This window comes from Tenrec ecaudatus, chromosome 13 (genome assembly GCF_050624435.1).
Source record: "Tenrec ecaudatus isolate mTenEca1 chromosome 13, mTenEca1.hap1, whole genome shotgun sequence".
Lineage (NCBI taxonomy): Eukaryota > Metazoa > Chordata > Mammalia > Afrosoricida > Tenrecidae > Tenrec > Tenrec ecaudatus.
Genome location: NC_134542.1, coordinates 104,602,121 through 104,612,184, shown reverse-complemented (window position 1 = coordinate 104,612,184; position 10,064 = coordinate 104,602,121).

Here is a 10,064-nt window from a genome sequence, read left to right as displayed (position 1 = left end):
GTGCGTTTATTTCTCCCTTTTTGTGAAATGTTTTCTTGGTTTTGTCTGATCCTTCAAATAAAACTCTTATGCTCTAGCTGAGTATAAGTCTGATTTTGTTTTTGTTTTTCACTAGAAAACACATTGTGTTTTCCAGGTGATTTAGGACCAGGAGAAATCCAAAGACTGTGTGAATCTTCAAATATCAATTACCTAAAGATGAAGAAAGAATTGGGCCCCAATCCCAACTGCATGGACAGCTGCCCCCCCCCCCCAGAAGAATTTACTTCAGAGGACACAAAAGCCAATGACAAAAAAGAAAAGAAAAGCCTGTAGTTAGTTCAAGAACTGTTGCTTGGCCTTTAGGAGTGTTTTCCAGCCGAGCCTGATGGGGTGTCATGCCTTGGCCCCAAAGTCTATTTTTTTTTATTCCCTAGGGACTTCGTTGCTCTGTTCCCTTTGCTGTTCTGTTGCACGCCCTTCATGTTTTGTCTCGGTGTGGTGGGCTCAGATTGGGCACAATTCCCACACTGCATCTCCAGTATTGGCCCTGTAGGACCATGGGTCAGTGAGGGATGTCGTGTCTCATTGTGGGACTGGCCATGTGGTCTTCTCTGTGCACTGGCTGCTCTGAGCGGGAATATCGTCCTTAAAGCTTGGTGGGCCAGGATGTGCTCCACTCTCTCTTCCTCCCCCTTCATTTGCTCCCGTGTGCTCTGATTAGACATGTCCCTCTCCCTGAGCTGTAACTTCAGTGCAGTCCTCCAAACTAAATTCTTCTGCGGGGAGGGGCAGATGTCCACATAGTTGGGACTGTGGCTGGCAGTCTCAAAACCCTGTATAGAGTAACTGTGTTACTTGACTTTAAAGCAGTGGATATGACTAATGAAGGCGTTCTGGTGGTACAATGACTAAAGTGGTTGGCTACTAACCTAATTGTTGGCAATTGGAACCCACCAGCCACTCACTGCTAAGGAAAAAAGACCTGGTGATCTGTTTTGGTAGAGTATAGCCTAAGAAACCCAGTAAAGAAATTCTAGTCTTTTCTATGAGTTAGAATCAACTCAGTGGAATGAAACAACATTGAGTAATGAGGAGTCTGTGGGTGATACAAACCTGGAAATGTTAGAGGTTCAGGCCTTCTCACAGGTGCCTGAAAAAAAAAAGTCCTGATAAATTCCCCCAAATCAGATATAAATAATCCTATAAAGTAAAATTTTATTATGACACCTGTGAACTATCCATGAGTTAAACTATTTGATAGCAACTAGCTTACCATTACCGTCAGTTTGTAGTACTATGATGGCTTTTGTGTTTCTGTGATACTAGAAGGTATGTGTCCAATATTTCAAATACCACCCTAGCCACCAACGATAAGCTAGTTTGAGCATAGCTTCTAGACTCAGACAGACTAGGAAGGAAGGACTGAAGAACAACTTATGAAAATTATTCAATGGAAGTTATGGATCATAACACAACATGTTTGGACTCAGTTCCTTTGGTACTTCATCAGAAAGGATCAGTCACTAGAGTGGATGTGTTGGTGAAGCAATGAGCCAGCAAGGGCAAGGGAGATTCTCAGTAAGATGGATTAGTACAACAGTTACTATAGTCAACTCAAATATGCCAATAATAATGAGAATAATTCAGGACTGAGCAATATTTCATTCTTTTGTACATGAGTTCCATGAGTCAGATTCACCTCAAGGCAGATGTCCATCTATCTAGCTAATGACTAATGATACTGAACATCATTTTATGTGCTTGTTGGCCACTTACATATCTTACTTGAAGAGAGGTCTACAACAAAAAATCATACTGTGTGCTCACCTCCCTGATACAATCACTGAAGACAAATGAGTGCATAAGCAAATATGTTGAAGAAAGCTGATGGTGTCCAGCTAGCAAAAGATATAACATCTAGGGTGTTAAAGGCTTGAAGGTAAACAAGCGGCCATCTAGCTCAGAAGCAACAAAGCCCACATGGAAGAAGCACACTAGCCTGTGCAATCATGAGTTGTTGAAGGGATCAGGTTTCAGACATTATCACAACAAAAAAGCAAATCATCGTGAATGAGGGGGAGTGCGGACTGGAAACCCAAAGCCCATCTGTAGACAACTGGATACCCCCTTAATGAAGGGTCACAGGGAGAAGATGAGCCAGTCAGGGTGCAGTGTAGCAACGATGAAACATACAACTTTCCTCTAGTTCCTAAATGCTTCCTCCCCCTCATTAGCATAATCCCAATTCTACCTTACAAATCTAGCTAGACCAGAGGATATACATTGGTACTGATAGGAACTGGAAACACAGGGAATCCAGGGTAGATGATCCCTTCAGGACCAGTGGTGAGAGTGGTGATACTGGGAGGGTGGAGGGAGGGTGGGTTGTTGGAAAGGGGCAACCGATTACAAGGATCTACATATAACCTCCCTGGGGGATGGACAACAGAAAAGTGGGTGAAGGGAGACATTGGACAGTGTAAGATATGACAAAATAGTAACAAATTATCAAGGGTTTATGAGGGAGGTAGGGGGGAAAATGAGGAACTGATGCCAAAGGCTTAAGTGGAGAACAAATGTTTTGAGAATGATAAGGGCAATGAATGTACAAATGTGTTTTACATAATTGATGTATGTATGGATTGTTGTATAAGCCCCTAATAAAATGATTTTTTTTCTAATAAAATGATTTAAAGAAAAAAGGAACTTATACCAAGAGCTTAAGTAGAAAATGTGTTGGAAATGATAATGGCAACATATGTACAAATATGCTTAATACAGTTGATATATGGAATATTACAAGAGCTGTAAGAGCTCCCAATAAAATTATTTTAAAAGAAAAAAAAGAAAAGTCTATATATTTTCTTTTTTAATTATATAATTTTATTATTACTTGTTTTAATTTTATAAATCATTTTATTGGGGGCTATATACCCAATTGTATCAAGCATCTTTGTACATATGATGCCATCATCGTTTTCTAAACATTTACTTTGTATTTGAGCCATTGGTGTGTTATTCCAGGTAGACTAGAGAAACAAATCCAGAGACATTTATGTGTATAAAAATGAGCTAAACCAATCCACCCAAGGGGAGGGTATTATTTATATCTCCACAGCAAAAGAGGTACCAGACTTCAACCCAGTGCCCCAAGGTGTGAATGCAACATTCCGGTGTGGAGCATGGAACCAGTGGAGAAGTCTGGGGGCTGGCCCCAGTACCAAATACTAAGTGGATGCCTGCCCCTCCTCCAAGAAGAATTTGTTTCAAAGGACAGCATTGAATCTGCAGCTCCCAGAGGGGGACATACCTGATCAGAGCATACAAGAGCAGATGAAGGGGGAGTAGGAGAGTGTGGACCACACTCTGGCCCACCAGGCCTTGAGGATGATGAACCCAAATAGAGCAGCCAGTCCACAGAGAGGACCACATGGCCAGCCCCACTATGAGACATGACGCCCCTCACTGACCCATGGCCCTGCGGGGGACAGCACCAGAGACACAGTGTGGGAATTGTGCCCAACCTGATCCCGCCACACCGAGGCAAAGCACTGGGGGAGTGCAGTGGAACAGCAAGGGAATGGAGCGGCAAGGTCCCCAGGGAATGCTGATGGTGGACTTCCGGGCCAGGGCATGGTGCCCCAACAGACTGGACTGGAAAACACCCCTAAAGGCCAACAAACGATTCTTGAACTAACTACAAACTTTTCTTTCTTGATGTGCTTGGTTTTGTTATTTGTTAGTGGCCTGTTGTTTGTTTTGTTGTTGTTGTTGTATATTGTTGCTTGGTTTTGCTCTGTCTTGTTTTTGTGTATGTTATTATCTCCTCAGGTCTGTCTAAATAAGATAGGCTGGATGAACAATCTGGAGGAAAAACAACAGGACCGACAGTTCCGGGGGGACATGGGATAGTGGGAGGTGGGGGAAAAGGAAGTGGTGTTATCAAACCCAGGGACAAGGGAACAACTAGTGATCCAAATTGGTGGTGAGGTGGGTGTGGGAGGCCTGGTAGGGCATGATCAAGGGTAATGTAACAAGAGGTATTGCTGAAATTCAGGTGGGGATGGAGCATGATAGTGGGACAGGAGGAAAGTCAAGGGAAATAGAGGAAAGAGCTGGGAGGCAAAGGGCATTTATAGAGGTCTAGACAAAGACATGTACATATGCAAATATATATGAGAATGGGAAATAGATCTATGAGCCTATATAGGTTTAGTATTAAGGTGGTGGGAGGACATTGGGCCTCCACTCAAGTACTCCCTCAATGCAAGAATACTTTCTTCTATTAAATTGGCATTCTGTGATGCTCACCATCCCGACACAACCGCTGAAGACAAAGCAGGTGAATAAGCAAATGTGGTGAAGAAAGCTGATGGTGCCTGGCTATCAAAAGATGAGCCAGTCAGGGTGCAATGTAGCACTGATGAAGAATACAGCTTTTTTCTAGTTCTTAATGCTTTCGCCCCATCCCCCACCCCCGCCCCAACTGTCATGATCCGAATTCTATCTTGCAAGTCTGACTAGACCAGAGGATGTACATTGGTGCAGATAGGAGCTGGGGGCACAGGGAATCCAGGGTGGATGATACCTTCAGGACCAGGGGTGTGAGTGGCGATAATGGGAGGGTAGAGGGAGAGGGGGATGGAAAGAGGGAACCGATTACAAGGATCTACATGTGACCTCCTCCCTGGGAGATGAACAGAAAAGGGGGTGAAGGGAGACTTCAGACAGGGAAAGATATGACAAAATAATAATTTATAAATTATCGAGGGCTCATGAGGGAGGGGGGAATGGGGAGGGAGAGGAAAAAAAGGGGACCTGATGCCAAGGGCTTAAGTGGAGAGCAAATGCTTTGAAAATGATGAGGGCAATGAATGTACAGATGTGCTTTACACAATTGATGTATGTATGGATTGTGATAAGAGTTGTATCAACCCCTAATAAAGAGTTTTTTTTAAAGTTGTTGAACTGAAGGATATTTTGTTGTGTATATTTTTGCCAAGTTGAACAAAATAATTACATGAATAACAATAAGAAAATGCTCTAACATTGATTGTGGTAAAGATTGTAAAACTTTTCTTGATTTGCCTGGAGTACTGACTTGTATGATATATGGATGAAGTGCCAATAAAACTATTAAAGAAAAAGCTAAACCTATTTAAAGATCCAATTTTTATGGCTGAAGTAGTCTTACAAACTTTCTATTTTTACTTCCCAATAATCATTTCTATCAATCATTATATCAATTATGATAGGCAGAAGAAAACAGTATAAACTCAGTGGACTCAAATCCTAACAGTCAAGTTCAATCCTTATCTATCTTATCTTAATCCTTATCTAAATTATTCCATTGATACAAAATATTGCCTTAGTCCTCTGACTGAATCAGCCATTTTGACCTTCTATCAGCCATTTTCACTAAACTGCATGGTCTCTGAGAAATTAAGCTTCAGAGGAAATGATGCAGAGGAGATTAAATATCCACTAGGAAGAGAAACTGTACAAAGCAAACAGTCAAAGGGTGAATTGCTAGTTAGCCATCTTGAACTTTTACAAGCAGCATTCAATCTAGACTGCAGCCTAGAACACCTGTGGATGACTACAAACGTGGTATAGTATCTTGTCTCCCACACCTGTTAATAAGAAAAGGGACCAGCCTTGCCCTCACTACCCAGTTGCTGGTCAAACCCTTGTAAAACTCATCTTCTGAGATCGTAACCAGGCCCTCATAATTCCTGCCCAGGGTACATTACTCCAGTATCTGGAGGTGCATAAAATCTGCCTCATCAGATCAGTAGAACACATAGCTGGGTTCCTGGATAGGTAGACACTTGCCATAAACAGTTACTCTACCTCCAGCTGCCTTCTACTCCCAAAAGAATTTCTTCAGGTACAAGCATCCTAACCTCAGTCACCTGAACATCTGAGCCAACTCTATCTGCTTCAGAATTAATTGCTTTGACCCCAAATAAATATTGGGCAGCAGAAACTATGACTTTGTGCCACCCTATCTCACCCTACACCTTGAGCTCCTTAGCTGATAAAGGGTGCTAAACAATATCAGGTGTCTTGTACACTATAATTTTCTTCCCTTGCTTGCCACCCCCACCCACTCCCATTCACCTCTTTTGTTTATAAGCCTTTCTTTCTTTCCTTTTTCTTTCAATTCTTCTGTTTCTTTTATAACTTCCTCTCTTTTACCTTTTTTCTTTACTATTTTCTTTTCATCCCTAACATCTAGTTTCCCTTATGTATTTTTCTATATTCTTTGTCTCTACTCTTGTTTGTATTCTCCTTTCACTTTAGAAATTAAAACTATTTTCATTTTTGTTGTTTGCTTTCTCTATTTTTTTCTTCTAATTTAAATTATTTCCCTTTGAGCTGTCCTCCCCTGACCCCCACACCACCATTGTTTTATTTTTCCTTGCCCTACTGACAGGAGAAAGCACATGTGCCCACATAGCCCAAGTCATTCTTACCTTTCACCGCCTAACCTACTTGGTCAGGGCCATTACCCACTTCTGTACCACTACCAGACCATTGATTTGTAGCTGAAAACACCAGAGAACCCTGCTGTCAGCTGTACTATATGAACAACACACAGAGAACTGCACGCACGCACACACTCACATTCTCTATTACACCCACCAGGAGACAGGTGGTGTCTAAGGTCTGTCCTTAAAAACATACACTCATCAGTTAAGTATAACAATAGGACAATGTCTGGAAGACAGCAAACTATTTCAGTTCACAAAAAGAAACAAGAATGACTCAAACCAACCACTCACTCACTCTCTTACCACTCATTCACCCACCACTCACTCAACACTCACTCATTCAACACTCACTCACCACTCACTGACTCATTCACCACTCACTCATCTCTCTCACACCACTCATTTACTCACTCACCACTAACTCACCATTCACTTACTCACCACTCACTCATTCACCTCTCAATTACTCACCACTCAATCACAACTCACTCAAAGACCACTTACTCATTCCCCCACTAAAACACCATTCACTCACTCACTCACTCACTCCCCACTTACTCATTCACCATTCACTCACTCATTCACCACACAAACACCACGTACTCACTGACCAATCACTTGCCACTTTTACTCACCAATCACTCACTCTCAACTCACTCACCTCTCACCCTCAACTCACTCTGAACTCACTCACTTCTCACTCACTCTCAACTCACTCACCTCTCACGCACTCTCAACTCTCTCAACTCACCTCTCACTCACTCTCAACTCACCTCTCACTCTCAACTCACTCACCTCTCACTCACTCTGAACTCACTCAAACTCACTCACCTCTCACTCTCAACTCACTCTCAACTCACTCTGAACTCACTCACCTCTCACTCTCAACTCACTCACCTCTCACTCTCAACTCACCTCTCACGCTCAACTCACTCACCTCTCACTCACTCTCAACTCACTCTCAACTCACCTCTCACTCACCTCTCACTCACCTCTCACTCACTCACCTCTCACCACTCACTCAATCACACACAAAAAAGCAAAACAAAAGAATGACTAAAACCAAGAGAGTCAGAAAGTCTTCCTCAGAAGCAAAGGGCATTGGAATTTCCTAATATTCAAAAGAGTAGTATTCCAGGGGCTTACATGGAGAGCAAATGTTTTGAGAATGATGAGGGTAACGAATGTACAAATGTGCTTTATACAATCGATGTATGTATGGATTGTGATAAGAGTTGTATGAGCCCCCAAATTGGCAAAAATGTATTGAAAGAGAACTTTCTGTTAGGTAGCTAACATAGGGACTGGAGTTCATTACACATGCTCAGAGGTAGGAGCTTCCGGCCAGGAAGGGGTGGTACACCTAGGTGGGCATAACAGCTGGATTGGTCCATCTGGGCCAGGTGAATTCAATTCAGCCAATGGGGTCAACCAGGATTGGCAACCACACCTCCCAGAGGAGGAATTGAAAAGGCAGAATCCAGAGCCCACCGTGTGGCTTTTTCATCTCTGGAAAAGCATTTCTGGAGGCTGTGGGGGGGTGAAGGCCCTGAGGGTACCTGTGTAAACCTGAAACTTTTAACTTTTATAAAACTCACTTGGATCTCAATCCAGGCTTCAGAGTGGATTCTTTCTCACGTGAACCCAAGGTCTGAAGTATTTCCCCATGAGAGAGAGCTAACATTTCCTAACATCATGAAAGATAATACAATATGCATTCAAATAGCTGAATGAGTCCCAAATAGTAGACCCCAAAACAAAGTTATTATGACATTTCATAATCAAGCTTTCTAAAACCAAAGACAACGAAATAACACCAAAAGAGGAACCAATAAAACTAATCTCTAATTTCTCAACAGAAACCATGCAGGCAAGAAGACAATGGGATGACATATAAAGCTCAAAGAAAATAATTGCTTACACAAAAGCATATACCAAGCAGAATTTTCCCTCAAATATGGGAGTGAAATTAGGACATTTTCAGAAAAAAAAATGAAACTAAAACAAATTTGTAAAACAAAGCTGACCCACCTTACAAGATATACTCAGGATAGTTCTTTGGACAAAGAGCCAACCACAGTAGACAGCAACCCGAGATGAACATACATGACACAACCACCCAGATGTTAGCCCAGATATAGCCAAAGGAAAACACAAGTACAAGACTCAAAACAGGGAGCCCTTATGCATCAATTTGTAATGAAGAAAATTATACAATGCAGGATAATTCCATTATTCCTCAAACAGGAGGGGAGGGGGATCACCAAGCTCAATTGGCATAGCCTAGTCCACAAAGACAATGGTCTACATCCTACTTCAGTGAGCAGTGACTGAGGGCTTAAAGCAGTGGTTCTCCACCTTCCTCATGCCGCGACCCTTGAATACAGTTCCTCATGTTGTGGTGACCCCCTACCATAAAATTATTTTTGTTGCTACTTCATAACTGTAACTTTGCTACTGTTATGAATCTGGCAACCCCTGTGAAAGGGTCGTTTGAGAACCACTGGCTTAAGGGATCATGACCAGCCATCTCAGGTGCACCTATTTGTCTCTCCCTGTTTTGAGGAAAGAAGAGTGATGAGAATTGAAAGGCACATGGAAACAATCAGTCCAACATAAGAATGAAACATGAGAGCATCATACTCGATGACCCAGAGACCAAAATGAGATGGTATTGTTAGATCTCTCTCTCTCTGGCAAAATATACCTCTCTCTCTCTCTCTGGCAAAATATATGTCTTGCCTTCGTCCAAGACAGAATTCACTCTGAAGCCTGGATCATAATCCAAGTGACTTTTAGAAAGATAGAAGAAGCTTCAGGTTTACACAGGCACTTCAGGGCACATCTCCCCGCAGGCATGTGGAGTCTTGAGTCCAGGGGAGATGCTGCAAGGCCTCCGAGGAGCAGCTTGAGAAGCAGAAAGGGCCACAAGGCTCTGGATTCTGGCTTTTCAGAGATTCTGGGAGGCGTGGCTCATGATCCTGGTGGACCTCATTGACCGAATTGAATTCACCTGGCGCAGATGGGCCCATCCAGGTGTAACGCCCACTTAGGTGTACCACCCCTTCCTGGGCGGAAACTCGAACCTCTGAACATGCGCTAGTCCCTGTGCTAGCTACCTAACAGTACTTTAGTATCACAACCAACTGCTCTAAAAGCGACTGAATTAGAAGGTCCTGGAGAGAGTGGGACAAAAATGTGGATCAGAATTCAAAATCATAAAATATCCTAGGCTTGCTGCTCAGAGACTGGTGGGACCACCAGGAGTATGGTCCTTAGTCACTCTTTCGGTCTGGGGGTGAACCCACTCTTGTGTTAGAATGATCAATGATTCAGGATGAAAAGGGCAGCATTTCCGCAAGGATGAAACTCCGAAGACTACAAGAGAAGGATGAATGGAAGCAGGAAACGCAGAGAAGGAGTGGATATGTGGTGATACATTGAGGGGCTTGCAGTAGATGAGCTGAAACAATTGTTGAATGTCAACTTATGATTTGCTGTATAAACTTTCACCTGAAGTGCAATAAAAAATAAAAAAATGTATCCTGTATGTTAGCTCCTAAGAGCTTTTTGGTTTTCAGTTCT